This window comes from Phalaenopsis equestris, unplaced genomic scaffold (genome assembly GCF_001263595.1).
Source record: "Phalaenopsis equestris unplaced genomic scaffold, ASM126359v1 Scaffold000103, whole genome shotgun sequence".
In the NCBI taxonomy this organism is placed as follows: Eukaryota; Viridiplantae; Streptophyta; class Magnoliopsida; order Asparagales; family Orchidaceae; genus Phalaenopsis; species Phalaenopsis equestris.
The window spans coordinates 113,811-122,466 of record NW_018164545.1 but is presented as its reverse complement, the minus strand read 5'-3'; positions in this window follow the sequence as shown (position 1 = coordinate 122,466).

Below are 8,656 nucleotides of genomic sequence, written 5' to 3'. Positions count from 1 at the left end.
TACCGGTATTATTTATTGTTTAGAATGATTTTCGTGCATGCTACTCAATTCATATGTACTTTCATATCTAGCACCTAAACTTCAATTTTAACATATATGTCACCTATTCACTTTTTAAGAATTAAAATTGTGGTATTTTTTATTTGATATGGAAGATTTAGGTGTGTCAGCGCTAATCCCAATGAGATTTAACGGTCAAGAAGAAATCATATGACAAAGGAGGGTCTATAGAAAGAAGACCAGAAGGTCCACTTATTCGATCAGATGCTCCTCTCTGAGCCAGATCAAGCAAGACCAAAACAAACCGAGTCACGAAGGCAACTGAATTCGAGCCATTTGTTCAAAAACAAGACAAAAAGATATTCAAGTCAACCACTACAAGAAAACTGAACGAAGGTAGCAACCTCTCTTTTGATAGCTCCAACCCAAAGAAAGATCTAATTTCTCAATGTCACCAACCATACCATGGAAACCCTAAAGGCTCCTCATCAATGATCAAGAATTAAAAATACAACAAAGTGTCCTATAAACATCCCTTAGGCTCTTCTTGTTGAGGAGCGAAATATCATTTGGCTCATGGGGATTCACTTTCTGCCTGATAGCTTCGCGTCATTGTGCCAATAGGAACTTCTCAACAGGGATTGAGAGTCAACAACTAGACTCGATCAACTGATCAGCAAAGTCTAGTCGATTGAAGCAACCTATTGATCTGAAACCAATCAAGCTCAGCGAACATTAATGTTGATTCCGCCTATCTGACCGAATCGGTCTTACAAAGCCAAAGTCAAACAAGCTCATCTGAATAAGCTAGAGAGCAGCAGAGTGATAGGCTAATACCTTTAAAATGATTAAAATGTCTTATACAACGCTCATTAAAGTAGGGGCCAAGAACGTAAAATCACTGTATCAAAATCTCTCCCCTATAAATTGGAAGATCATTTATGTTATGAGGGATACACAATTATAGCCAAAAAGGTTGGGAAAGGTCAACACAGTTTATGCAATTTTTTGTTCATTATTATTCACTACAATTATAGCCAAAAAGGTTGGGAAAGGTCAACACGGTTTATGCAATTTTTTGTTCATTATTATTCACTTTTCTCTCTCTCTCTCACACACACACACACACACACATACATTTCTTATACTCTATTCCTTGGTGTGTGCTTCACGGATAAATTTGGATTCAACATTTTAAAAGGTGTAGTGAGTATGAATCATGCCACAAACAATAAGAGAAACAGCCGACCGAAAAGAAACTCACAATAGAGAGAATAATATGATGTGCGCAAGAGAGTTCGTAAACTAGCAGATCCATGAGTTGAAGGATAAAACGTAGGATGTCATCCGAGAGGCACTGACTTGAGGAAGAGAGCAGAATCCCAAAGAGGGAGGGTCGGCCCCCAATGGCCAAAGAGCCCCCTTGGCCATAGAAAGTGAAGGATACTCCATTACTTTAATAGTGTTGGGTTGGCATCAATCAACTGACACCAGTTTGGGTATATTAAGGAGTCTTGACAACTTGAGAATGCATTCTCTCAGTAAATCTCTGGCCTCAAACTCCCAAAGAGTTCAAGATCTAACATTAGAGTCTTATAAGGGCAGAAATGATCCAACCGACCACATAGCCTCATTCAAGTTGACCATGTGCCTATTGAGGATCATCAATGCACTGAAGTGCCATCTTTTATTCATCATATTGCGGAAGTTGACCCTTAGGTGGTTCAATGCTTTGCTTCCAAGAGTAATTGCATCATTCACTTACTTCAAGTGAATGTTTGTGATACGTTTTGTTAGTGCCCAAAAGCCCTAGAAAAAATTACAAGCACTCTTGCAAATCCATTAATGATAGGATAAGAGCCTTTTCACATTCATCATCTTCTTTTAGAAGGAGATATTGGAAATGAGATATGGATTCTGTAATAACTCATGACACTCTAGCTCAGAGGCTAAAGAAAGGACTCTTCTAGTATGCATTGGGCCTGTAATGACTAAAGACATTGGCCAAGTTATGCACCCTAGCTCAAGGACCAATAATGATATATTGATTGAAGAGCATAACTTCATCCCCACTTCCTCTGAAGCATAATCCTCCACCCATTGCCCGTAGGAGAGGGCTCCCTAAGGCAATAAGTGAATAATGATTATGTTGTTTCGCTCGTCAATATTATGAAATCACTCAGATACCTCAAGTTCATAGGTTGGCCAATAGAACTTAAAATCGAGAGAGTCAGACTCAATATCCTCACCAGTGGCTAGCTTGGTATAATAAGCACTTGTTACACAGCCATAAGCTACCCAAGATGACTCCATTTAGAGTTTTGATGGTCAAGCTAGTAAAAGACATCCAAAATAGAGTACTTCAAAAGAGTGCCCCCAATGAACACTAAAGCTTGCCTTTGAGACCTAAAGAACTTTTGTGCCTATCAACGGGAGCACAACCACGACATTGAGGAAAGCTAACGCGTCTAAAGTTGGGTTGAGGAGTTGATCAAGGCTAGGAAGCTGAATGAGTTTGTAGCTCAATAAAAAACAACTCACTGCAAGGGAAAGCTCTAGTAAAGTAAATTTTGGGCAATCCAGTCCGAGCCCATGCCATCCACATTATTGGAATAGTTCCTGCATCTTTGTAGGAGGAGAAGACTCATCTTTTTGAGCAAGTTTAAATAGGATTCAGTTGAGAGAACATTGTACATCCACCACTGTTCCCAAACACAGCTCCCATTCCCTTATCAGCTTCAGTAACAAGGATCTACCCCCTATGGGGAACTCCTATGAAGATGTCATCATCATAAAAGTACAGATCATCAACTACAAAATTGGTAGCATTCTTAACAATACTGGAAGCTGAACAAACATTTAGTTCAAATCAACGTGATAAGATGGGCCTCAGAAATGATTGACTAATTGTGGTAATAGGCCCGCTCTGTAGTTTCTTTGGTAAGAATAAAAAAGACCTGGGAACCATCACCGTACTAGTTACTTAGGAAGGGAAAATGATAACTAATTTATAAATATAAAGGATTTCATGATTGTTGACTTTGTCTCCCACTTATAATGTCATTTTCGACCACCCTCTGCTAAAAAAATTTCAAGGTTGTTACCTCAATATACCACATGGTAGTAAATTTTTTTGGGTGAAGCGCAATCTGGAGTAGTCCTACACATGGTATCTTGGGCAGTCGAAAGCATCAAGAAGGAGCTACTTGAGCTTAGAAATTTGTGAAAATGGGGCCTTAAGACCAACAAGGTCACCCTTTAAATCATGATAATCAAAAGCATAACTGATAATCTTTTTCTAATAAGTGAAGGTTTTGATGCAGGGTTGAAGGATATGTTAATCCAAATCCTCCGAGATCAACAAGATTTTTTTGTTGGCCTACATGCCAAGATATTAGGGTTACCAATAAATGCTACTTTCCATCGCTTGAATGTCAATCTAGCAGCTCAATCGAGGAACCAGAAGTTAAGGTCCTTAATCATCACTTTTTCTAAGCTAATTTTAGAGAAAGTTTTGAAGCTACTGAAGGCTGACTACATACTACAGGTTCAGTATCCAATGTGCATGTGCAATGTGGTCATGGTACAAAAGTCAAACACTAAGGTCAAAAAGTGTGTGGACTTCACTACTTTGAACACCACTTATCCAAAGGACCACTACTCCCTACCTCGAGTCAATGCAATCATGGATGCAACAACGGCCAACCAGTTGTTAATGGGCTTCCAAGCGTGTTTTCTAGCTATCACTAAATAAAGATGCACCTAGACAATGTAGAGAAAACCATGCACTAGTGATGGTGTATATTATAATAATATAACACCCTTCAGGCTAAAAAGTACAGGAGCTGCATACCAATTGATGATGGATGTAATATTTTTGAAGCATAAAGAAAAATATCGAGTTTTTATGTAGTTAATGAGCTAGTAAAAATCTAAATGTTCAATCAAAATATAAAAGATCCAAAAGAAATCCTTGAAACACTTCAAAAGTTTAACATGTGAATCAACCCACTCAATTACACCTTCAAAACATCAATAAGCAAATTTTTTGGGCTACCTCCTAACCCTGGAGAGGATAAAAGCTAATCCTGAAATGATACAGGCACTGATAAACATGTCATCCCCTTGAAGAATCATGTAAGTATAGAAGTTGACTGGTCAAATCACAAGCTTTAGAAGGTTAATTTTAAAATTGGGTAATAATTATGTTATTTTCTTAAAAATCTTGAGATGAGAGAAGAACTTCATTTGGTTAGATGAATGCAAACAAGCGTACAAAAAGTTGAAGGATTCCTTAGCATCGCCACCACTCCAGAGCGTAAAGTCAAATGAATAACTATCTTTATACTCAAGAGTTGGACCTAAAGCATAGTTTTAGTCTAAGATTACTTGGGAAAACATTTCACAATTTGCTATGTCAGTCGGTTCCTCCAAGGCACCGAGCTCAGGTACCCTAGTGAGAAAGAATTAACCTTTACTCTCACTATTTTTTCTCATAGGCTTTACCCTATTTTCGAATATCTTCCCTCAGGATCATCATTGACCATCCACTCAAATCTATCCTTACTCAGTTGGAGCATTCCGATCAGCTCATCAAATTGGCAGTGGAACTCAACGAGTTTGTTATCTCTTATAAGAGAAAACTTTCTCCACTAGATATGTCTTGTTGAAGAATGTCAACCCATTCATGTGAGGACAAGCTATAGGAAAGCTTAACAAGACCTGGACAAGCCCTTCATCATCAACAAACTGGTCACTTTTGGGGCATACAAGCTAAGGACCTACAAAGAAAAATGAGTCCCTCATGTGTGAAATAAAGATGGACTAAAGAATTTTTTGTTTCCTTAGAAAAATTTTGTATTACAATGATTTAAGAATGAAAGTATTTTGCTGATTGTCACAATCCCAAGTATGATCGACACTCATGAAACTTAAGGAGTTCATGCAAGGCATCATCAAAGCTTGATGGACCCTTATAGAACTCGAGCAATGATCCCTAGAATATATAGTTGTGTAAAATTTGTATAAGTATGACTCTGCTATGCAATGACGCCAAAAACTTGATGCAATATTTATGATTAAGAAATTTAAGAAATTAATGTTGGGATTCTACGCAATGTTGACCTCATTTTTAGTGAGGTTTAGTTTCCTCTTAGGATTTAGGGTCTAGCCTTAGGATTCTTCCTTTGACTATCTTAGACTCTTAAAAATGGAACCCACCTCATTTTAGAAATTCAAACTGCTTCTATAATCTTTTGAAGTTTTGCATGTGGTTCTTGAACTCTAACACATAGGAGGTTGAAACTAACATGAGGGAACTCAAAAGGAGTTCCTATAGGATCATTATGCCCTAGGGTTGCCTCTTGCACAATTTGCACTTTCGCGTGCACGAACTCCGCAATTTGAACAATCAAAATATTTGTTTTCCACAATTCACATCGTTTGCATCGTTATTCGTTGAAAACATAAATGAATTTTTGAAATGATCGATCTCGGGCTCAAAATTTTGACAAAAAAAACTGATTTGGACGCTCGTTATTCGTTGAAAACATAAATGAATTTTTGAAACGATCGATCTCGGGCTCGAAATTTTGACAAAAAAACTGATTTGGACGTTTGACAAAAAAAACTGATTTGGACGCATTTTTGACGCAATCGGAGACGAGGTTGTCCGAATGACTTCAGATGACGAAACAGACCGCACAGGTGCGTCTGGAACATCAATTTTAGCTAAGAGGGACACCCATTTTGCTAGGGTGCCGTACAGAAATAAATTGCACGAAATTTTATTTTTTTTATATAAATTAAAAAAAATTCTGATGTTTAATCCAAAAATCCCTAAATCCCTAAATCCCTAAACTGACGCACGCCTCTCTTCCTTCGTTCACAAAATCGACCGCACCTCCCTCTCCCGTTTGCGAGACCGACCGAGCCCTCTCTCTTATCATGAAGCTTCGGTCGAGGTCCCCCTTCTACGTGCTTTCGTGCTTTGATAAAGCTTCCACCTGCTCCCTCCTCTGCCTAAAAGCTTCGCCTCTGTCGCCATCTTCCCCCGCGCGACTCTTGTCTTTTCTCTTGGCTTGGCTCACTGCCCAGGTGAGTGCAAGTAACTTCTTCTTATCCTTTGTGGCTATAAAAACCCCATTTGGGAAGTTCCTTAGGGCTGGCCAAATTTTACTGAGTGGGGGAGGTGCTGCCGGATTTTTGGATTGCTCGTGCTACTTGTTTGCTCGACATTTTTGCCACTTCTCCGCCCCCCTTGCTGGTTTGCTTGACCGCATATTTGGCTCTCGAGGTATTACATTCTTGCTGGATTGCTTGACCGCATATTTGGCTCCCGAGGTATTACATTCTTGCTGGTTTGCGATATTTTGGCTTGTTTGCTCGATACTCTTGATCATGAAAAATGTTGAAAATATGAACTCATTTTTTTTAGTGGAGGAAGTAATTAAGGATTCTTTTTGAAATACTTATTGGAATTTTAAAAGGGCATCATGAAGCATTTGTTTGTTGTTCATACACTCTCCATATAAAAAAAAAGGATGTCTGAGGCTATTAATTTTTTTTTATTTGAAACATCTTTGATATTTGAATCTTGCTGTAAATCCCACTTGATTGCCAAGATCATTAAGCAGTTCTTCTCATTTGCAGTTCATAATCTATAGAAATGTGGCTGGGGGATTTTGGCTGTGATGATTGCTTGTCTGGCAATGTTAATTTTTCTACTCTCCGTCATTTGGAATTGCCCCTGATTGTATTTTTTGGTGTATCTGGAATTGAGAAATTAAAGTAACTTTAAGAACTAAATGAGTTTGACATTAAGAATAAAAAAACGGTTATAAAATTGAGGAGTTGGAACATATGAATGAGTTGCTTAAATTAAAAATGCATTTTTTGGAAAACGGGGAGGATGCTAGAGAGGCTTGCATTGTGAAATTATTTGAGAAGAGAAAACTCAGATTTATTCTTGAACTTGGGGCTTCACCCTTTTGAAGCCTGGGAGAATTGGTTTATCATGTGAAATTTTAGGATTTGAAACTTGTCATTTTTGAAACACTCATGAATGAGGCCATGCAAGCTTGTTTTTCACTCATTTCACTATGTTCTCATATGTATAACATCTAAGCCTTGATTTCACATGTTTTTCACCCCATTCCATGCAAAAAAAAAGGGTGTTTTGCTTGTAGGATTTTGAAGTTCCCCTTTTCTACACTTATATTCATATTAAACACTTGTTGGAAGGATGCGGTATTGTCACATATATGCTTGTAACATCTTTTTGATTGTGTTATTTACATTTCGGAAAGGATGCCATCATTCCTATACCTGCCAAAATGAAAAATTTACACTTGTGATGTTACATTGGATGAGTTTACATCATTCCTATACTTGCCAAAATGCAAAATCTGCACTTTTACAATCATGTGGAGTTAGTTTGGATCGTTTATGTGCATGCTCAAATGCAAAATCTGCACTTGTACAGTTTTGTGTAGTTGATCTAGATCACTCCTATGCATGCTCAAATGAAAAATTTGCACTTGTATGACTATGATGGGTTAGTTTGGATCGTTTATATACTTTCTTAAATTCAAAATCTGCACCTATATGTTTATTTCGAATTGTTTGGGAATGGTCTTATACTTTCCAAATGTGAAAATTTGCATTGGTATCCATTACATATGTTGGTTTAAACTGTGTTCTTGCTGCCCTCATTTAAAATCCATCCTGGAGAGTACTATTTGTGTTGTTTACAAGAAAGGGGAAAAAAAAGAGAGGGCTTGGGGTATATTTTATGCATGGATTGCTTGTTGCCCCATCTTCTCAACTCCTCTTCTACTTAATTAATTGTTTTGTTGTTTCATATACAAAAAAGTTCATGTTGTTTAAGAGGATACATAAGATGAGGAAATTTTACATATTTTCTTGTGGTGGCATGATGTTTGGCTTGGCTTCTTTGTTCTTGGTGCCTCATGGCTCCTCTTTGCATGCATTTAATGTGGCTTATGCTACATATAGGCTTGGGATTGACGGAAACACTGGATGTTGTCATTCATATGCTTGTGTACTTCCTTAGTTGTGCAAATTGCAGGTGTGGAAAATCCATTTTTATGCCGTTATGCTGCCCGATTTTTCTCGATCGGGTTCGACCCTTTTTTTTTACTTACCTGGGCATGTTGCTTCTTTTTTTTTGACTTTGGCTTTCTGATATATATCTCGGTTTCTCATTATTATTTTAACTTCACCGCTCCACCACTTCACTCCACCACCTCACTACACTATTTCACTACATCACTTCCTACATTACACCACTTCACCCACGCTGCATCTTACACCATCTCAGATACTACATCACTTCACATCCCTGCACCACGCTGGGAGAGGTTTAACTGCTTTGACACGTATTCTGATTTTCTTTGATATTGAGAAACAACCCACCTCCTTTCTGGCATTGTGTTAGGTGGATTTTCTTCTCCTCTCTCTCTTCCTTGTTCCCTCGTCCCTTGTTTCTCCTTGCTTCTTGGTCTAAATCTCGCACTCTTGTAGGACGCACGAGTGCGCACGTATAGCACTCTTGCTATATGTGGGGCCATCAAGCAAGGCTGTAAGTGGAGTGTTTGGGGTTATGGACAGTGATAAGATTGCATTATAGAGAATC